This window comes from Mesoplodon densirostris, chromosome 3 (assembly GCF_025265405.1).
Source record: "Mesoplodon densirostris isolate mMesDen1 chromosome 3, mMesDen1 primary haplotype, whole genome shotgun sequence".
Lineage (NCBI taxonomy): Eukaryota > Metazoa > Chordata > Mammalia > Artiodactyla > Ziphiidae > Mesoplodon > Mesoplodon densirostris.
This window is the reverse complement of record NC_082663.1, coordinates 155,746,487-155,769,179: the sequence shown is the minus strand read 5'-3', so window position 1 is coordinate 155,769,179 and position 22,693 is coordinate 155,746,487. Positions and strand designations below refer to the sequence as shown.

At 42.6% G+C, this 22,693-nt stretch overlaps 1 pseudogene; it reads left to right on the top strand.

Annotated features, from left to right (window-relative positions):
• The first annotated feature begins 435 nt into the window (after window positions 1-435).
• On the top strand, window positions 436-21,907 carry LOC132487160 (zinc finger protein 354A-like; annotated as a pseudogene).
• The last annotated feature ends 786 nt before the right edge of the window (window positions 21,908-22,693 follow it).

Here is a 22,693-nt window from a genome sequence, read left to right as displayed (position 1 = left end):
CTCAGTAGTTCTGGCACACAGGCTTAGTTGCTCCAAGGCATGTGGGATCTTCTAGGACCAGGACTCGAACCCGTGTTCCTTGCATTGGCAGGCGGATTCTCAACCACTTAGTCACCAGGGAAGTCCTCCATACACTCTTGTTGAAAGACTTACGGGGAAATAGGTTTGTTCTTGGCGGTTGTCTACTTGCCTTGCTCTCATTTACGCACATGCAGAGCTACAAGTCACTGCCCTGTAGGAACGTCGGTTTCCTCCTGGAAGAACCAGGAACCCAGGAGCCAGCAGCCCAAGGAGCTCGACCACGAACCCAGAATGGGGTCTGGACCAGTGACAGGCTCAGCCAGGGCTCTCCTCGCAGACAAGCTCGAAGAACTACATTTCCCAGAATCTTTTGTTCTCGCATGGACTACATTTCCCAGAGGGGCTCGCGACTGTCCCTGCCCCGTCCCTCCCGGACCTACGTGGGGCGTAGGGCGTCGGGCGTTTGCCGTTGGCATGAGCTAATTATTCGCCAGAGGTCCGCCGAGGCGGCACCGCGTGGAGTCCCCAGCGGGAGTTTCTGTCTGGCCGTGGCAGTTCCGGAGCCTCCAGCCTGCGGCCCGCGGAACCCCCGATGCCTGGGCGAGGTGAGCGGCGGGGGGTAGGCAGGATGCGGGAGGGAGGACAGGGCTTCGGGAGCATGCGTCGCCGGGGCATGGGGCACAGGCCCAAGAGACGCGAGCCGGGTCTTTGTGGGCGCCGGCGGGCCGAGAGCCGGGCACCCCTGACTCTGTTCGCCCGCCGCCCCCAGCCGTCCCACTGACGTGCCCCTGAACGAGACAGGTCGGGCACTTGGTCCCCATTGGCTGGACCCAGCCACCCTCCTGCTTCTTTCCGACCAGTTCCCAGCGCGCTGCCTGCTCAGCGCCTGCCGGCATTTGAATTTGTTTCGGGCTGGCAGTGAACGTGAGAAAATTATTTCCTCCCCTTACCATCACCCCTGCACTTCCGAGTGACAGGCTTGTTTTACGCGAGAAGTGAGTCGCCGGCTTCCCCCAGTGGCAGAGCCAGGACTGGACCCAGGTCTTTGGTTTAATGGGCCCTTTCCTCAAGACAGCAGCCCCTCCCCGCCATAGGAGAGCTGATGTTTTCCCTTTCCGAAGCAGCTTTCTCTAGAAATCTGGAAATTGTTTCCTTGACAGGAGGGGGAGGAATTGGGTGGGAATGCTTGAGGTGGAGAAAAGTTGTCACATGCACGCAGGGAGGTTAGAGCAGGTGCTCTGGAGCCCGCGGTGCCTGGAACCCTGGTGCCACCCTCCCTGGCTGTGTGGACTGGGACAAGTTGCTCCCACTCTGCCCTCAGTTTCCTGATCTATAAAATGGGGTGCTGACAGTGCCAACTGTGCTGTGGGACTCGATGATGTATTGATAGGTAGTGTCTGGCACGCGGTGAGGCTCAGGGAGTTGCTGCTACTGCTGATAGAGTCCTAGGACCTTTTCCTCTGAGCCAGGGAAAGAGCTGGGCCTGGACCAGGATGACCCAGCCCTTCTCTCTGGTCCTGTCTAGCCCTCGTTCCTTCTGACTTCCTTCTCTGGGGGCACTTGGCATCATTTTCAAGTGGTATAAAGGTTTCAGAGCTGCTGATTCTGAGGGGTGGAAAGCAGAAGGGGCTTCCTCCTGGTTCCCTTTTTCTTCTCTCAGATCTGGCTTCTGGAGACTTCTCCCATCCTAAGGTGAAACTGCCCAGAAAGAGGACATGGCTACTGAACAGAGGGAAGCAAGGTCTCGGGTGAGTTCATTGCCATCTCAGGTCTTAGAGATAGATGGGGTTTTTTTTGTTATTTTACCCTTAAACTGAAGTTTTCTCCCCAATACAGTCTTCGCCAGGATTTGGAGCCCATGTCCTTCTGCCTTGGAAGAGTTGGTCCACCCTGGTGGATGGTGGATTGCATAGGGAATGCTTGCCTCCAACCCCCCAATCCATGGCCTGTGTTTCTCTTTTTTTTTTCTATTACACACTCTTTTAATCATTAATCTCAATTCACTGTATGATTACTGAATTGATAGGTAAGATGCCACATGTCTTATACCACTTGGGGTCAGAACAAACAAACATGCGCACTTGGCAGAGTTCCTTTCTGGCCTGTCTCCTTTGCTCAGTCATGTCCCCCTCCCTACCCTTGGCCAGAATGCTTTTCTTTTTCTTTCCACCCCTGAGAAATCCTCATGATACCTTCGCCAGGCTTTTCCCAGTCCATAGTTTTTAGTTTTTCTCCATCTTAACTTTCTGGATCATGTGCCTTGCTTCTGTCACTCTCTTGAAAACTGATGTTGACCTGCCATTTTCATCTTTATGTTGTGAGAATGAGGGTGGGACCCCATCCAGGTGAGCCACTGTGTGAAGAAAGGATAGCCATGCTGGTAGGGACGTAGATGGAGAGGTCTCTTGACTCCAAGAGCAGAGAGAAGACTCCTCAGGAAGCAGCAGTGTATGGGATATCATGGGATATTGGTAGTGGAGAGGCAGTGTATACGGTGATTCCTCAGTGGGGCTTTTGAGCCAGATGGCCAGGTTTGTGCCCATCTCCTCTGTTGCTGTTAATGGGTCTTGGGCAAAAAACTCCACCTCTCTGTGCCTCAGTTTCTTACCTCTCTGTTCCTCAGTTTCTTCACCTGTAAAATGAATACAACAACTGAGCCTACCTCAAAGGGTAGATGAGAGGATCCTGGGAGTTAGTGCATGGAAAGCGTTCTTGTCAGGGCCGGGCACATAGTAGATGTTCAATATGTGGTGGTTGTGGTAGCTAAACGATATTATTCTAGTTCATGATGTCTATCTATCTACTGTCGGTAGATAGAAATGACTCTACAGTATCCTTCCTTTACTCATCCTCATCTAACAATAGTAGTTAACGTTGCTGGGGACTATCCTGAGGGCTTCACCTTTGTTCTCACTCTCATAGCGAAGCAGAAGTTATTACCCCCATTTTACACTTGAAACTGAGGCTCAACGAAGTCAGGTAACCTGAAATCAAACCCAGGTATGTCTGGCCTCTAAGTTCATGTTAGTTATCATCCAGCCTTTCCTCTGGTACATCTTTCAGAACACAGGGCAGGCCTGGCCCCCAAATGACCAGAGTTCTCTGCAATGTGATGTTGTGTATCTTTTGGACCCATGAAATGTGGTAGTGGTTGATCTTCTGAGACTGTGGCTAGGACTTGCTTCTGCATATTTGGGCTATTTTTTTCTAAGCCCTTCCCATTCCATTCCAACAGAGCCAGGCTGCTCTCTTACCCAGAATCTTCTCCATCCCTGCTTGTGAGTCCTATGTGACATTTCTCCCTAACCTCACCTGCTGCCGATACGTCAGTACTATGTGGACTTGTGTGTAAAACTCAGTGACAGGACGTTTAAGACCAGAGAGAGAATATACCCACCAAGTGCTGGGTTAAAAGAAAACTTCAGTTATCGTCTTGTCTCTGCCATTGATAAAGTATGTGACCTGGTGTCTTAACTGCCCTGGACCTTGTGTTTCTCATCTCTAAAATGAGGATTGAACGAGGAAATAGTATATGGTCCTGTCCAGCGACACTTTTCTTGTTCAAATTGTTTCATGCGTTTTTCTTGTCTGCCAGTTGGATTGTAAATTCTTTTGAGGGCAAAGATCATTTCTTGTATTCCCTGCCATGTGCCAATAAATTATCTTATTATACATGCACTGCATGTTAATGTTAAAACTCTCAGAGAATAAAAAAGTAAAATCACTCTTACCCCAACATCTTGAGATAATCATGGTCATACCTTTGGTATGCAGCCCTCAGAATAATTGTCTGTGTACCTTTATTTATTTATTATTTATTTATGTACACGTGTACATATGTATGTATGTATATTTTTATTTTATCATTTTAGCTTTTTATTTTGATAAAATATACATAAGATTAAATTTACCACTTTAATCATTTTTGAGTATATTGGCATTAAGTACGTTCACAGTGTTGTGCTACCATCACTACTCTTTACCTCCATTGTATGGATTATCATTTATTACTTAACCCTATGAGATAGGCGTTGAGAGGCAGTTCCTTGGATTGGAATTCTACCTCTACCACTGACCAGTGATATTGTGATTTATAATACGAAATATATATTTGGTCTTTGTCCCTGTTCCTGGCACATAATTTCCAAAACCCTTGTGATTTCCTAAGTGGTTAGTAATATATGCTTTTTATCCCTGAAATTACTTCAGAGCAATGAAGGCACAATGGGTGTGTTTTGTATCCACACCAGAGTTTATGTTAATGAGGTTACTGTTGTACCCCACCTAAGGATGTGGGCGAATTGCCAGGGGAACCAACCTTGATTAAAGTGTTGGAATTTTCAGTCCTGCCCCCCAATAACCCCTCTTATCCATCTGTCACCACCCTAGGAGATGAAAGTTGAATCAGTCGCCAATGGTCAGTGATTTAATCAATCGTGCCTATGTAATGAACCTCCATAAAAACCCAGAAGGGTTCAGAGTTCTTCCAGGTTGGTGAACATGTAGAGAGTCAGAGAGAATGGTGAATCCCGAGAGAGCATGGAAGCTGTGCACCCCTTCCCTGTGCCGCTCTTTCACCTGCCAGTTCCTATATCTTCTTTTATAATAAGCCAGTAATCTAGTAAGTAAATGTTTTCCTGAGTTCTGTGAGCCACTCTGGCAAATTAATCAAACCTGAGGAGAGGGCTGTAGAAACCTCCAATTTATAGCCAGTCAGTCAGCAGCACAGGTTACAACCTGGACTTGTGATTGACATTGAAAAAGGGCCAGTCTTGTGGGAATCTGACACTATCTTCAGGTGTCAGAATTGAGTTTAATTGTAGGACACCCAGCTGGTGTCCCACAATTGCTTGGTGTGTGAAAACCCCCCCACATCTGGTGTCAGAAATGAAGTACTGTTGTATTAAGAGTAGCGGAGACATGCAGGAGGAGTGAGTTTTTCCTTCATACCAGCTGTGTGACTTGGATAAATTTCTCTTTGTTTTCTCTTGTGTAAAATGGACACAATAATAGTACCTTCTTCATAGGGTTGTTGTGAAGATAAAATAAAGATATACACTAAAGGTTAATATAAAGCTCTAAGAATAGTACTTAGCCTGAAAAAAGCACTCAATAAATTATAGCTATTTTAATTTCCATTATTACTGTCCTCAAGCTTTAGGGAGCACAGAGTGCCTTCAGTTATTTAAACTAGCTCCCTCAGTGATTATTGAGGTTGTTTCCATTTCTTTGCTGTTACTAACACCATGATAAATGTCCTTGCATGTTCATTTTTGTTCAGTGTTCATTATCAAACAAATATAGTAATTGGAGGGTTAAAGAGTATGCACATTTTAAAGCTTCTAATGTATGTTATCAAATTGCCAACAGGAAGATTATTCTAATTAACACTCCCACTAATGGCCTTAATACCTCCACCCATCTCTTGTAGCAGTTAACTCAGGGCCTGGTTCATACTTCCTGCTACTCAGTATCTATTTCTCATTGGTCAGTTGTTCATTAAACAAATGACCGGGAACCTTCAGAACCTAGAATAATATAGAAGCATTTCATGGTAGCCCGTCTACTCCCCACTGCCGCCTTTTTCACCCTGTGTGATGGGTGGTCCTGGGTGAGCTGGGATGCTTGTCTCTACAGGTGTCAGTGACGTTTGAAGATGTGGCTGTGTTCTTTACGTGGGATGAGTGGAGAAACCGGGCTCCTTCTCAGAGAAACTTGTACCAAGATGTGATGCTGGAGAACTATAGTAACCTTGTCTCATTGGGTAAGGAAATTTCCCCTGTAGATACAGAATTCAGAAATTGGGATACCTCAGCATCTGATTTCCTGGATAAAAGCCCTGGGTCATTAAAAACTTTAGCTGAGTTTTGCCTTAGCACTGTGCAAACTGGATCTCCATAAATAAACCTGGAAACCTTTTTCTCCCTTGCAGGTATGGAATTGCCCCATGGATGGGACAGTCTACAGAGCTGCACATTAGAAATTCCCTCACTGCAGGCAACATTTTCCCACTATGATTGAACTATGATGTGTTTGCTCATCTCTTAACAGAGAGCATCCCTCAACCTTTTTCTTTGACCCAACACTGGCTTTTTTCAATTCTCTTTTACAGGGGTCAGCAAACTTTTTCTGTAAAAGGCCAGGGAGTAAATATTTTCAGCTTTGTGGGCCACATATAGTCTCTGTAACGTATTCCTTTTCTTTTTTTTTCAACCATTCTTTGCTCAAGGGCCATGCATAAACAGACAGTGGCCTAGATTTGGCCTATGACCCATAGTTTGCTGACTGCTGCCATCTTTCAAAGGGAGTCAGATAGTGTTTTCTCATTTTAAACAAGCTACTTGGTACATAATCCTTTCCACAGATACCTGTTACAAATATTAATTTAATCTGTACATTTAACATACATTTAACAGTATATACATATTCCCTCTTGTATAGAAAGCTATTAGCACCCTGTTAATCAAGTCTGCATGTTTATCATACTTCACTAACATACAACTAAATGTTACATTGCCCCTTGCTTTTACCCTAACACACCCCTCACATTGTGGGGGCACAACTGGAGCATCCCACAGAAGTTCTCTGTATCATCCTTTGAGTTTTCCGCTCAGATCTCAGATACCTCTTTGTGTCAAGGCAAAATCAAGTCTTTTTTTTCTTTTTCTTTTTTTTCTTCTTTTTGGTCTATGAGCAGGACTCCCCATTTTCCAAACCCGAGGTGATCTCCCTGTTGCAGCAAGGAGAAGATCCCTGGAAGGTAGAGAGAGAAAGCCCTGGAGGCTCCTCTCTAGGTGAGTGGGTGCGGAATCTCTGCAGGCAGCAGTCTGGTAAGTGAGTGCATGTGCAACTCGGAGATGTTGGTCGGGGAATTTTCTGCAGGTTCTCAGTCCTGAAGAAGTTTTGGAGAAGGGATGCTAAGGCCCCTAGTCACAAGCTTCCTCTTCTTCTCTGATAATTACTGCACAAGTGAATCTCTCAGGATCTTTTCTCTTGTGATTTCCTGTTGTTTCAGAGGAGGGCTACATTGTCATGCATTCATTCAGCAAACTGAGTGCATTTAAGGAACTGCAGATAATTCATTCAGACTGAAGCTCAGGGTATATGGGAAAAGAAAGAGATGAGGAAGGAAATGAGCTTAGAGAGCCAGGTGGGGGCCACACTATGAAGTGCTTTGGTACAGTTCTTAGGGATGGGAACTGTCCATGGATGACTGGAAATAATTCAAGAGTTTCAAGCAGAAGAGTTGTGTGGTTGTTGATATTTTGGAAAAAATAGTCTGAGTCTGAGATACTTTAAACGTCCTTCAGTAAAGGCTAAAGAAGCTGAGGTGGGTCCCTACACTGGCACACAGCACCACAGTCAGAAAGCAGCAGCACTGGTGTGGGCGGAGCTCCAAGCTACGTGAAGGACTAAAGCAAGTTACGGTGCATTATTATGACATATCGCCATTTATGTGTAAAGAAAATTACGTGGGTGTTTGTCTATATGCATTATGTGCGTGTAAGTGCCAAGAGAAAGGTCGGGGGACACCTAAGCTGGTAACTAGTTACATTTGGATTGGGACTGAGAATGGGCATTGATGAAAGGGGACTTTAGTTACATGCAATGTTATTAAAATTTTCACAGAGAATATATTCATGAGTCCTTATTACACAGTTTCAATTAAATAAGAATGGTTACTTTGGAAACACTGTTGGTCCTAGATTTGAAGTGAGGAAAAACTAGAGGTGGGAACCTTCTGGAGATTATTCCATAATGTAGGCAAGACATTACCTGGAGGAAGGCATGTGCAGTGAGTTCAGGAAAGAGGAGAGGTCCCTTTATTAAGGGTATAGGACAGGTTCGGTGTGGGATGGGTTTCATTTGAAATGTTCGTGAAATATGGGTAGAGGTCACCAGTGGACAGCTGTAGAAGGTAAAGAGGGTCAGAACTCAACAGGGAGGTCAGGGAGCCATCAGTGCAAAGGTGGCATTTGAAGCCTTGAGCTGAGCAGATGAGGGAACGGAGGAGAGGACAGAGTCCCAGGAAACCTCAGTTTTATGAGGTGGGTTAAGAAGGAAGAATCTGTGGCTGAGCCTGAGAAGAAGTCACCAGATGAGAAAACGGGCAGATTCGGCTGTCATGGAAGTTGAGGACTGAGAGCTGTTGACTTGGGGAGGCCAGGGCTCTGGGGGAGCCAGGTTCTAAGCCTCGCTCACTGCTTTCCTGTCCCGTGATAAACAGCAGTGCAACCTTGGACAGAAGGATGCAGGTCCTGCCCTGGCGGAGCTCAGTGGAGGTGGAGGCTAATCGCACACAGGGCTGTGGAATGACAGCCTCCGGTGAGGACCTCGGGGGAACAGCCGCAGGTGCTGTGAGAATGTGGAACAGGAGGGGTGCTGTGGGCAAGGCTTCCCGAGGAAGGGCCGGATCCCACATTGTGAGAAGCGTTCAGGCACAGGAAGAGCATGTCCGAGAGTCCAGACAAAGGAAGTCGGTGTGTGGAGACGGGAGCAGGGAGAGGGGGCCGGGACCTGAGAGCCAGGCACAGCCTCTGAGGAGTTGAAGTACCCTGGCCACGGGCCCAGGTTTATATTCTGCAAGGATCAGCCTGCAACCAATGTGGAGCCACCTGCCATAGACGTAGTAGGACTTGTCTGAGGTTGCTGTCAGGTCCAGATGAGTCAGTGATGACCCCTCACAATGCGGGCCCAGCAGAAGGGCTGTGGGACAGGCTGTCTCGATCCCTAAAGCGCCCACACCTTTAGTAGAGCTCATTCTTCCCCGTATAATGTGAGATCTTTTGAGGTGGGAACCACACTTATCTCTCCTTATATCTTTTAACTGTCGCTTGGGAGAAATATTCTAATTTTGTGGGAACTGCTAGAGACCACCACAAAGTAAACAGAGAACACAGGCAGCAGGAAACCAGTGGAGAGTTTAGGAGGGGCGTCAGGTGTGGACTGAGTATGGCATGGAAGATCAAAGGAAGAGACGGAAGTATTGTTCCCTTTCCATTCGCCTCGGGAGCCTCTGATCCATGAGGAGTCCCCCTTCCTGAGTGAAATGTTAGTTGGATTAAACTGAATAGAAAGTATGACTGGAGTCGAAAGCTGTCCAGGGAGACCCTGAAGACACCTAGTGGTGATGTCAAGTCCTTCTCAGGTTTGGGAAACTGTCCCCAAAGGAAAACTCTGAGTGGGTGTCTGGAGGAAGTAAGGCCATCAGAGCCAAGCAGTGTGTGCATTTCTCTTGATGGGATGAACCTCCTCTCTTTGGTCAAAGGAGACAGTGAGATGGGGCGTCCTGGGTGTGCTGGCGTGTGGTTGTGTCTCTCCTGCACCCCTGGCGAGTCTCCCATTTGCCTGGACTAAAGTGCCCTTGGAACAGTTTCCCTTCCAAGGGGAGCTCACTTCCCTGTGAGCTTAGGTGAGGGACCTGGATGTTCTTGGAAGTACCTTGATCATTAACTCTAGACCAAAACCAAAAACCAACCCTTTGAACAACCGGTGACAGAAGAGCTTATGCTTCCAGGGTAGGACTCCTAGAACCTCTAATTGCCTCCAAGTGTGTTTTTAAAATATAATTTTCACTTCAAGACTCCTCACAAATAGGAAAAACAAGACAAAAAGGGAAAACAAACTGTCATCCCTGGATCTGTATGTTTCATGTTGAGAGATGGGAGGAAATGGCTCAAAGGGTACACGTCTCATCTGAGTCTCTTACTTAAGAAATGAGTCCAAAGTCTAATCACTATTCTGGCATATTATGTATATAAGTTATATATATATAAACTAAGCATGATGTGATTAAATCAACTTGAACGTCTCATGAGTTTGATTTACACCTAACATGAAAATATTCTTTTATTCAAAAAATTTAAAATCCAGGGATGATCTAGGTAAACAGTTACCTCCAATGAAAAGGTGTTTTTCTTCCTTTGTCTTTTTCTCTTCCTTTGTTATATTTATGGAAGAATTCAGGGCAGACTGAACCTGGAAGGGTGGTCAGCTAAGGGGTTGCTTGTGGACTGCCTTCGACTCATTGAGACTTGCTGGGGCTTCATCTGCACAGAGAGTAGGGGTCTTTTTCTAATTTGCAGAAAGGTGCTGTAGGGGTTATAGCGGCAGCCTAATGAAATAACATGCAGTGATTTTAAGGAGTGAATTTCTTACAAGGTGAAAGTTGAGCCCAAATGCTCTGTAGCCCTGTTTACTATGTTTGATTTAGTCTTGTTCTCATCCCCTGCGCTCCTCTCCTGCCACCAACATCTACTGTCCTTGTAGCTGCCAGAATGGTCTATTTAAAAGATAGATCAGGTCATGTAACTCGGATGCTCAAAACCTCTAGTGGCTTCTATCACATAGAACACAATCCAAAGCCCCCAGCGTGGCCCTCAGAGGCCTTTGTGGTGTGGCCCCAGCTACCTCTTCGCCTTCACCTCCTTCCTCTCTGCCCTTCATTGGAGAACGCTAATCACCCTGGCCTCCTTGTAGTTCATCAGGAAGGCCAAGCAGGCTCCCACCTCAGGGCCTCTGCACTTGCTTTTTCCTCTCCTGGACCATTCTTCCTGATGGCCAGGAGCCCACTTGACTCACTTCCTCACACTATACAGGCTTCTGCTCAGATGGCACTTTGTCAGTTAGACACAGCTCATCCTTTGTTCTTTGTCCTCCACAGGACACAGGTCCTTTGTCCTCCACATTCTTTATCCCCTCACCATGCTTCATTTTCTCTCAGAGTACTTATTACTGCAAACTAGTACATATTTATTTATTATCAGCTCTTCCTCTGGATTGTAAATTCCCTCATGCTGGGTTGTCTGTTTCATTTGTTCCCATGTCCCCAGTACCTAAACTAGTGTCTGGTCAGAGTCAGCTTCCAGTTAGTGAATGTATGAATGACTTGGTTAGGTAGTCGTGATGGAGACAGAAAAAAGGGAACCAGTTGCAGAGATATTTGGCAGATAAAAGCAACAGGACTTGGAGATGGTTTAGATATGGAAGACAGAGGAGATGGAGTTGTCAAGGATGCGTGCTTGGTTTGTGGTTTGTTCTGGGATGGACAGTGATATCATTCACTGAGATAGTGGTGCTAGGAGATCCGATTTGGGGGATGGTATAAATATGGTTTTGGATGACTTAAATTGTCTTTGGTTGACCCAGTTATTCAAGTGGAGATGTCAAATAGCCTGTTTGATTTGGAGTTCCACCCCTTATAATATACCCTGGGCATTAAATGTAAATTTGGGAGACCCTGTCACTAAAGATAATTGAAACAGTGGTTGAGTTTGAGTTAGCCTGTGGAGTGGATTCAGAGTACAGCAAGAGCAAGAAAGAGCCTAGGACTCAATCTTGAGGAACTCTGGCATTTCATGGCTAGGCAGAGAGAAATGAACCCATAGGGAAGACAAGGGTAAGGTGTACTATAGAAGGAAACTCGGGAGTCTAGTGTCATTGAAGTCAAGTCTCATAAAGGATGGTATCAGTAGAGGTAGGGAAAAGTAGATGAACTTGAGACATATTTAGATGGCAGAATAAACAAGTCTTGGTAATTGATTAGCGGAGGGAGAGGTGTGAAGGATGCCTTTTAAAGTTTTGATTCAGGGGGCCTCCCTGGTGGCGCAAGTGGTTGAGAGTCCGCCTGCCGATGCAGGGGATACGGGTTCGTGCCCCGGTCTGGGAGGATCCCATATGCCGCGGAGGGGCTGGGCCCGTGAGCCATGGCCGCTGAGCCTGCGCGTCCGGAGCCTGTGCTCCGCAACGGGGGAGGCCACAACAGTGAGAGGCCCGCATACCGCAAAAAAAAAAAAAAAAAGTTTTGATTCAGAACTGGTGCCAATTACAGAGACAAAAAGGTTGTACAGGTTGGGGGGAGGAAATAATCATAAATTCAGTTGAGCTGTCTTTGAGACACTCAAGTTGCTGTTTTGAGCTGGGTTTTGTATAATTAGGTATGGAGAGTAGAGAAGTCTTGCCTAGAGTATGTTTATAGATGAAGCTGGCCTGTGGAAAGGGTACAGAGTGAAAAGAATCAGGGGCCTAGCACTCAAACCTATGGAACTCCAAGGATTAAAGATCAGGTAGAGGAAAATGAGCACACAAAGGAGATTGAAGCTGGTGGAACATGAGAAGAATTTGGAGGCAAGTTCAGGGTCACTGTAGCTTAGGTAGTGAGCATCTGAAGGAAAATGAAGGGTCACTATCAGATGCTGCTGAGAGGTAAGTTAGGTGGGGACTGAAGAGAGCATCTTGCCTTTGTCACATGAAGGTCATGGTTGCCTTAGAGTAGTGGTAAGGACAGAAGCCAGAATGGAGCCCATGAGGGGTGAGTGAGCAGGAGGAGATGAATATGTGTGGGATACGACAAGGTGAGATGTGACAAGGAGGCAGTAGTTGGAGAGCTCTTCTATGCAAATATAAACAAATATTTCTTGTTTTTCTCTGTCCACTCAACTTATATTATACAGCACACATTATTCTGCCCCTTTCTCTTGATATATATTGAAACTCTTTCCATGTCAGTACATAAAGAGCTTCCTCCTTCTAAGGAGTAGTTCTACGGCCTTCAGCTAGCTCTCTTCTTGGCTGGCAGAAGAGGTGATTTTGGTTGTATGTGGCTTTGGATAATGTTAGCCCATTGGGTCCAGTTTGGGCTAGAATTTTATAAATGCTGTGGTTTCTAATTAGCAATATGGATATTGGTTTAAAGCTGTACCTTTATTGTGTACCCATATGATGTCCTGGTGTATTACAGTTAGAGTTAATCCAACTGTCCATCAAAGGAATCTGGTTGAATAAGCTGAGGGACATTCTCATGGTGGAATTCTCACTGTAAATAAGAATGAGGAAGAATTCTGTAAATTCCACTGTGGGGTGATAATATTACTAAGTAGGGGAAAGTGCAGAACAGAACAGTGAGAATAGGAGTTTTATCAAAGGAAGGAGGAGATACCAAAAAAGACAAAGTGTATATTTGCTTATATTAAAAAAAAATAGAGGGCTTCCCTGGTGGCGCAGTGGTTGAGAGTCCGCCTGCCGATGCAGGGGACGTGGGTTCGTTCCCCGGTCCGGAAAGATCCCACATGCCGCGGAGCGGAGCGGCTGGGCCCATGAGCCATGGCCGCGGAGCCTGCACGTCCGGAGCCTGTGCTCCGCAGCGGGAGAGGCCACAACAGTGAGAGGCCCGTGTACAGCAAAAAAAAAAAAAAAAAAAAAAAAAAATAGAGAAGCCCCCCAAAAAAGGATAAAAGCAGATCTATAAAAATGGTTACCTATAAGGTGAAGGAAGAAAGAAAAAGGATTGAGAGAACAAGGATAGAATGTAGAATTTTTTTAAGGTACCTTGTTTTTATAATGTTGACTTTGGAACCATAAAAATGTTTTATAGTGCTTCCCTGGTGGCGCAGTGGTTGAGATGCAGGGGTTCGTGCCCCAGTCCGGGAAGATAACCACATGCCACAGAACGACTGGGCCGTGAGCCATGGCCACTGAGACTGTGTGTCCAGAGCCTGTGCTCCACAGCGGGAGAGGCCAAAATAGTGAGAGGCCCAAGTACCGCGAAAAAATATATATATAAATTAAAAAACAAGATTAAACAAAAATGAATAAGTGTTCCATAAATATTGAAAGCAAAGTGAAACAAATGACCCTAATTGTGTTTCAGGTTGTTGGCTTAGTCACAGAGAAAAATTATCTCAAATGCTTTTAAATCACAGCAGCTTGAATAAAGGTTCTTAGTGATTTATATAAATATTATGGTTTATAATAAGTAATATATATTTGGTACAGAGCTCCTAAAACCCTGGGAATTCCTAGGCGATGAGAGCCACAAAGGTGTCTTTGTTATGTTAATGAGGTTTCTTTTGGACCCTATCTTAAGATGGGGCCTGGTTGCCTTAACCAATCATGTGATTAGCGGTTTGAAAGTTGACCTCCGGGGAGGGGAGGGGGACTGGAGGTTGAATTAGTTGCCAGTGGCCAGTGATTTACTCAATCATGCCTGTATAATGGCGCCTCCATAAAAACCCAAAAGGACAGATTCAGAAAGCTTCTGGGTTGGTGAATATGTGGAGATCTGGGGAGTGTGGTGTACTTAGAGAGGGCTTAGAAATTCCATTCCCTTTCCCCATACATTGACCTGTGCATCTCTTCCATCTGGCTGTTCCCAAGTTATATCCTCTTATAATTAACTGGTGATCTAGTAAGCAGAATGTTTCTCTGAGTTCCATGAGCCACTGTAGCAAATTAACCAAACCTAAGAAGGGGGTCGTGGGAACCTCTGATTTATAGCCAGTTGGTCAGAAGTACAGATGATAACCTGGGTTTGTAACTGGTGTCTGAGGGAGGCAGGGGGCAGTCTTGTAGGACTGAACCCTTAACCTGTGGGATATGATGCTATCTCCAGGTAGATAATGTCAGAGTTGAGCTGAATTGAGGACACCCAGTTGGTATCCAAGAATTGCTTATTATTGATGTGGAAACCGCCCCCCCACCACCACATTGGAATTGGGTGAAGAACATGTAATTAATACCTTACAGGCAAAAATAACTTCAAACAATAATGTTGATTTTGGTGGTTATAATAAAAATATGTGGTTATGTTTACAAATAGAGTTCTTATCTTTGAGAAATGTGTTCTGAAGTATTATTGATGAAATGATATAATACAGAATTAGCGTACTTTAGCATATGCTAATGAAAGAGACGTAAGGGAGTTGTATTAATTTTCTCAGCCTGCTCCAACAAAGTGCCACAAACTGTGTGGCTTTAAACAACAGAAATTTATTGTCTCACAGTTTTGTGGGGCGATTCTCCCTCTGAAACTCCAGGTAGAATCCTTCCTTGCCTCTCCCTACCTTCTGGATGTGGCCAGTGGTCCTTGTTCTTTGGCTTGCAGCTGCATCACTCCAGTCTCTGCTTCTCTTGTCACTTGGTGTTCCCCTGGGGTATCTTGACATGGTCTTTCTGTGCTTGCCTGTGTCCAAATTTCCCTTTTATAAAGACACCAGTCATATTAGAACCTACCCTAATCACCTCATCTCAACTTGATTGAATCTGCAAAGTTACTTAACCTTACCAAATAAGGTTATATTCTGAGTTATTGGAAATTAGGACTTCAACATATGTTTTTTGGGTGATGCAATTCAACCCATAATAAGGTAATAGATGAAACAGCATTAGTGATTGTTGATGCTGGCTTGGCAATTCATTGTACAATTCACTCTACTTTTGTACATGCTGAACATCTTCCATAATAAAAAGCTGTAAAAATCAGAATTACCAACAACAGAATTTCTAAAACAGCATTTCTCTTTTTCACCAACACAGGCATTCTGGAATACATTTACAGATGTGTAGTTCTGCCCCCATCGTGGTGTTGTGTGTAATTCTCAGCATATAGCTCCCTCAATTCTCTGACTCTAGAAAACCTTATGAGACTGCAAATGAATGTGACATTTTTATAGGAATAATTTTGAATCTGACCACCTGTAGGATAAGGTGGGAAGGATATAGGTCTGGAAAGTTGGCTTGGGTTCAAAGATTTTGATGCTGCCTTTAGCCCTCACACTATCCCTCCATCTAATCTATGGCTAATCCTTTAAAATCCCACTTTAGACATTTCTTCCCCCAAATTCTGGCCACCACTAGTACGCCTTCCCAGCTTGTACTTGCTACTGTCTGAGGGTAGTTTGGATGTTGTTGTAAGCTCACATTTTCATCCATTTCTGTCTTGTGTTTTTGTTGTATAAATTACCACACTTCTCCTTTTTTGTCTCTAATGCCAAACTGGGAGCTCCTTAAAGAAGTTAACTGTTTCTTTTCATTACCAGATCTGGAATGTCTTGTGGATCACAGGCCCAAGATACAGCCTGACATGTTGTAGGTGCTTTTTAAGTATTTGATGAATGACTTAAATAAGGAGCAGTCAGTGCTTTTTGAAATAATAAGAGGTGTTCTATATAGTAAGAAGGTTAAGTTCAGTGGGAAGTAATACTAGAAAGGTGAGAAACAGGTCAGAGGATCAAATTGAAGGTCAATAGCAATAGTCACTATTGAGTAAGGAGATCCTGAACTTGGATGTATTAATGATGGTTGTTAGAGACATCTTAGTGAAGAGATTCAAGGGAATTTGATGACTGACTAGACTTGGAATGCAGGGGAGAGAAGCTTCTGAGATGAAACTAAGAATTCATGGCAAAGGACCTGAAGAAGTTATGATCTAATTCAGAACTTGGAAACACAAAAAGAGTTTGAAAGGAATGCACTGGATTCGGATTTGGACAAGCTGAATTTGAAGAAAAATACTCAAATGAAGAGTCTAGCAGGCAGCTGGAAATACCTCTGTAAAGTGTTTTGAGGGTCAGGATAGTCATTCAGATAGGAGGTGTGGGAGTGGATGAAATCATCTAGGGAGAGAAGGTTGAAGAGAGACTCACAGAGTTTCATAAGCACCAAGGGAGGAGAAACTAGACCTAATGACAGGAACTAGTCAGGGTGGTGGTCATTGGCAAAATCACCTGTTCTCTAAACTTCTGACCTAAGTCATAACCTTGTTCATGAGTTAGCTCAGGCCCAGGCTTGATTCTGGGAGAGAGCAAAAGTTGAACTGCACTTCAGGAGACATATCTTAGACCTACAGAAAACTTTAAGCAGACCGTAAAGAACAGTTAGGATGTCCATAATCCAGGACTCATGTCCCCTTCATTGGGAAACATGACTGTTTTAAGTTATTAGTCCCATTCTGGACTAAGGCATTGGCACTTGAAGTAGAGTTGAGGTGAGTTTCCCAGTATTGGTATGGACCCTTGTAGCTATAATTACTTCCATTAAAAAATAAAAACTCCCCATGTCCTGTTTCTCTATTCTCCTTTAAACAGAACTTTTCAGAAGCATTTCTATACTTGATGTCTCCATGTTCTCACCTCCCATTGTTTCTTCTGTGCACTCCAGTAGGGCTTTCTTCCTTACTAGTCCATGAAAAGCAGTTATTAAATCCCAGACAGTCTCCATCTTGGCCCAATCAGGGTTAAGTTTTTAATTCTTAAATTGTTTAACGAAGTTGATCATTGCCTCCTCACTGGAGTACTTTCTTCCTTTGGCTTCTGGACCACCATACTCTTCTGCTTTTCTTCCTTTTCTTGCCCTCTAGTATTACAATGCCTAAGTGATTTTTTCCGTTCTTCAGCTTTTTTTTCTTTTTTGGCTGCGTTGGGTCTTCATTGCTGCGCACGGGCTTTCTCTAGTTGCAGCAAGCGGGGGTTCTTTGCTGCGGTGCGCGGACTTCTCATTGTGATGGCTTCCCTTGTTGCGGAGCACGGGCTCCAGGTGCACAGGCTCAACAGTTGTGGATCATTTCCTGGTCCATAGTAGGCAGTTAATAAATATTTGTGAATGGAAAGGATGTCTCCAGCATATGCAAATATAACAAAATAAGAAAAAAAAACATGTAGTGCTCCAGAAACTGCATGTAGTTCAGTATACATGGCAAAAAAACAGGGGAGGGTGATGAGTACCGAGGTGAATGAAAGTCAGATCATGAAACACCTTGTTGACCATGTTAAGTACTCTGGACCTTACTTATATACAAATCATTGAAGATAAGTTGGAGGATCTTACAGAAGTTTGCAACATGGTAAGATGTGGATTTTAGAAAGATTGCTGTGGCTACAGTGTGGAGACTGAATTGACAGCAAGATTTGAGGTGGGGAGACTAGTTAGGAGTCTATGGTGGAACAGTAAAGCATGAGAAACAGAGTACCATTTAGGTATCCGAGCCCAGTGCTCAGGGCTCTAGTAAAGTTGTTGGTTGTAAAACTGCAGTCTTTACATACAGACCTAAGGCAGGGTCTCTAACTTTGCCTTATAAAGTACAATCCAAAATTTTGGAATCTTGCTAATTTCTTCCCAGCTCGTGTAGTAACCTAGAACCAGTGACTGATGTTCACAGGGAAAGTACTCCATTTTTACCACTGCCTCCCACACTTGTGCCCAAATAATGTTATTGAAATTTGGATCACTTAAGCAGACTTAGATGGATAAGGAAATTGAAAGGTGTTGAACAGAAAATAAAAAAAAACTCCTCTTTTTGTTACAACCAATAGTAAAGATTAGAGAGCAGATAGGTTTTGTGATTGGCTAAGTGAAAAAGAGCTATTACACAAAATGCACATTATGGTCTCTTCCAGAAGATGTGGTTCCTAATTTAATGAGTGATTTATTGATACTTATCTATATATGTATTTTAAAATGAGTGTTATTCTCACTTGCTCGGCTTGGCAAATATCAGTGCCTTAAAAAAATAGTAAAGATGGGTGCATTTAAAATTAGTCAGAGAGGGTGTGTAGAATGGGGGAAAAATCCCAAACCCTAGGGAAAGCAGTTTTAAAGTGGAAATAGAAAGTTACCCATGAAGGAAACTGAGAAGTTAACACTGGTAGAAGAAAAGAGAAAAGCAGAATATATTATGTTCACCAAGCAGAGAGAATCTGTAAACAGGTGAGAAAGTGAATGTCAGATAGGAATCTCAAAATACAGTGAGTTGCAAAGGAGCCCTTTAAATGGTTACTCTAGCCCAGGAGAAAATGCCAAAATATATGTATACCTATTCCCCACTAGAATTTAATATTCAATGAATTGTGTCCTTACCCAAGTTTAAAATTTATTGAATTTAATTCTGTTTTTTACCACCTTATCATGTTAGCCCTTTTTACCATTTTATGTTTATTCCTGTCTTATTGATCTTTGACTCTTTTCTATGCTGCTTGCATAGCATCTCCTGCTTGATAAATGAGCAAGGCTGCTTTCTTATCTTGCAACTTTTGGCTTCATGCCTACCTGTTGGCACCTCTGTAGATTAATTCAGTAATTACTTCCTGTTTGAACTGGCTCTGAAACCCTCCCACTGCTTGTATAATGTACTGTCCTGGAAGGCAACTTCTCATGCAAGTCTTGAATCCTGTGTGTGTGTGTGTGTGTGTGTGTGTGTGTGTGTGTGTATGAAATTAATATATAAATAATTGAGATTATTTGACATTGTTCAAATTAGGTATATATAAGTTATTAAGGAAGGTTAACAAAACAAACATTTTGTGTATAATTCAGATGCCATTAGGAGGATCTGTAGGTGAATAGGGCATGCTAATCTGCTTGCAGAGAACATTAGGGTAGAAAAGGAAAGTGAAAATATTTAGATATAGATAAATATAATTACATATATAGAATATATAGATATATATTTTTAACACTGTGGTGAGTGCCTATAATAACAGGAATGCTCTGTGGAAACTCACAGTCAAGAAGGGACTCAGAGTTAACTTTTGAACTGAATCTGAACGATACAAAGGAATTTGGCATGAGGGAAAAGGGATGAAGACTTTCCAGATTAGGAATGATTACACAAAGAAGAAAAATGTCATGAAGATAATTTAGGATTCTATCATAGGCTTTGGACTCTGATCCCAGGCTGCCTTTTCCAATTCACGGCTCCCCTTTGAATCCCTCTTCTCCATTTTCCATTAGCCAATTCTTCTGATCACTCTTACACTCACCCTCTTTAAATGGGTTTGTTTAATCTTTTCTCCACCCTGTTGTTCTCAACTCCTGTTGATTGTTTCTCTGTACTGCTTAAATCTCCTAAGTTTTTCTTCTTACTGTTTTTGGCCATATACCAAGACCTTATTTAAATACCATCAATATTCAGTCTATACATTTAGTCTCAGTAGCCAAATGCTGTATCACATGGAACATCTTCAGTTTTTTCTTTCCCTTCCAGGATGGAAGAACAGTTATAAAACCACAAAGTCAACTCAAACACAAGGTTCTTCATTTCAGGAGCTGATAATGAAAAGATCCAAAAGGAATGGACCCTGGACTTCAAATTAGAAAACCCCTGCACATATGAAGACAGATTAGAGAAAAAGCAGCAGAAAAAAAAAAGTGTTCAGATAGTTTCAGTCGCTCACAAAAAAATCCTCACTGTAGAAAGAAAACATAAAAATACTGAATTTGGCCAAAACTTCAGCCCAAAGTCAGTCCTTGTTAGGCAACAGATGGTTCCCAGAGAACAAACCCCACCAAAATGTGAAATACAAGGAAACAGCTTCAAACAGAATTCCAATTTATTTAATCAACAAAAAATCAACACAGCCGGGAAATGTTATAAATGTAGTATGTGTGAGAAAACCTTCATTAATACTTCATCCCTTCATAAACATGAGATAAACCATAGTGGAGAGAAATTGTTTAAATGTAAAGACTGTTCGAAAGCCTTTAACGAAAGTTCAGCTCTTATTCAACATCAAATAACTCATACTGGAGAGAAACCCTATATATGTAAAGAATGTGGGAAAGCCTTCACTCTCAGTACACCCCTTTCTAAACACCTAAGAACACACACTGTGGAGAAATCCTATAGATGTAAAGAAGGTGGTAAATCCTTCAGCAGAAGGTCAGGCCTTTTTATACATCAAAAAATCCATGCTGGAGAAAACCTCTATAAATATAATCCAGGTAGGAAGGCATCTAGTTGCAACACATCCCTTCCTGGATGTCAGAGAATGAATTCCAGAAAGAAGTGCTATTTATGTAATGAATGTGGCAATACCTTTAAGTCTAGTTCATCCCTTCGTTATCATCAGAGGATACACACAGGAGAGAAACCTTTTAAATGTAGTGAATGTGGGAGAGCCTTCAGTCAGAGTGCATCTCTTATTCAACATGAAAGAATTCACACTGGAGAAAAGCCTTATAGATGTAATGAATGTGGAAAAGGTTTCACTTCTATTTCACAACTTAATAGACACCGACTAATTCATACTGGTGAGAAGTTTTATAATTGTAATGAATGTGGTAAAGCCTTAAGTTCCCACTCAACACTTATTATTCATGAAAGAATTCATACTGGAGAGAAAGCATGTAAATGTAAAGTTTGTGGGAAAGCCTTCAGACAAAGTTCAGCTCTCATTCAACATCAGAGAATGCATACTGGAGAAAGACCCTATAAATGTAATGAGTGTGGGAAAACATCCAGGTGTAACTCATCCCTTAGTAATTATCAGAGAATTCACACAGGAGAGAAACCATATCGATGTGAAGAATGTGGGATATCTTTTGGCCAAAGATCAGCTCTTATTCAACATCGAAGGATTCATACAGGAGAGAAACCCTTCAAATGTAATACATGTGGGAAAACTTTTAGACAAAGCTCATCACGTATTGCCCATCAGAGAATTCATACTGGAGAGAAACCCTATGAATGTAATACATGTGGGAAACTTTTCAATCACAGGTCATCTCTTACTAATCATAATAAAATTCATATTGAAGAGAACCCCTAGAAAGTAGGTTTGCATGTGTGACATTCTGAAACCAAAGCTCATCAGAATACATGAAAGTGATGTAATAAATGTAATGGATATGAAAAGCCATTCTACGATTTAGTCATCAAATAATAAATTCCAAGGATAAACCTATGTAATAGATAATGAGAAAAGTGAAAATTGTTCAGTCCTATCAGACACTTTATAATAACCTAAAATGAAGAATTCCGGACTGGAGACATTGGCTTTGGGCATTTGTAAAGTAATTGTTTTCTCTACAGCATCGCATGCTGCATATCATATGTAATTGTTGTAAACATCTGGGTGATGAGGGGAAGTGTGCACTGGATTTCCTGTTAAACTGTAAACTTAATACTTTTTAAAAAATAACTGACATTGTAATAGTATATAAAAGATGTGGTCAAAGAAATTACACATTTTTAGAGAAAAGGACCGAATGAAAGTTAAAAATGAATTGTAAACTGCCTCTGACTTTCTGGGGTTTGTCCTTTTCCTGACTTGATGTCAAACTTTGTGCCTGGATTTCATTTAAAAGTAGAAATAAAAGTCTGTTCTCTTCCTTTTTTCTTCTTGTAATTGCTGTGAATTGGAAATTTTCTACACAATTTTTAATTCTGTTCTCAGAATTATTTTTTTGCTCTTAAGTCATTTATTATGAAATTATACATGCTATATACTGTGAGCTGTCATCTTAAGTATATTAAATGGAAAATAAGCAATTTTCAAGTTTAAAGCTATTATATTTAATATATATTATCCATATATATTTAATAACATATATTCTAAATTCACAGCAGAAGGGGCTGTCAAAAGTAGTTTAATGAGTCTAGCATATGTGCCAAAATACGGAAAGGTACATGAATCACTTCATGAAATAAAGAGTATGTTTTTCCTACTTGGTGTTCTCTAGTGTCAAACAATTTTAAGAAAACAAAAAGAGTAATTTATAAGCAACTCAGTAGTTTGGTTGGTTGGTTGTTTGAGTCCCAGCTTTGGGACATGTACTATGCTGCACACTGGGAATTTTAAGAAAAAAGTCACAGGCCTTCAAGAAGCCATGAATATAGGAAAGGGGATGGAGGACTATCAGATGAGTAAAGCAAATTATTATGTCACTATATGTAAGTGTGGTTGTTTTAACAGGCAGATAGATAGGTTGTGACAATATGTTTCAGGGCAAGAAAGTTGTAGAGATGTGGACATGATGAAGGAGAGATTGAATGTAACCAAGGAAACCTGGTGACATCAGAGAAAGCTTTCCAGAGGCAATGATGCCTGAGCCAGGTTTTGAAAGAATAATAAGAACTCTCCAGAGGATGAGATAAGCATTCCAAATAGGAGAGGTAGAG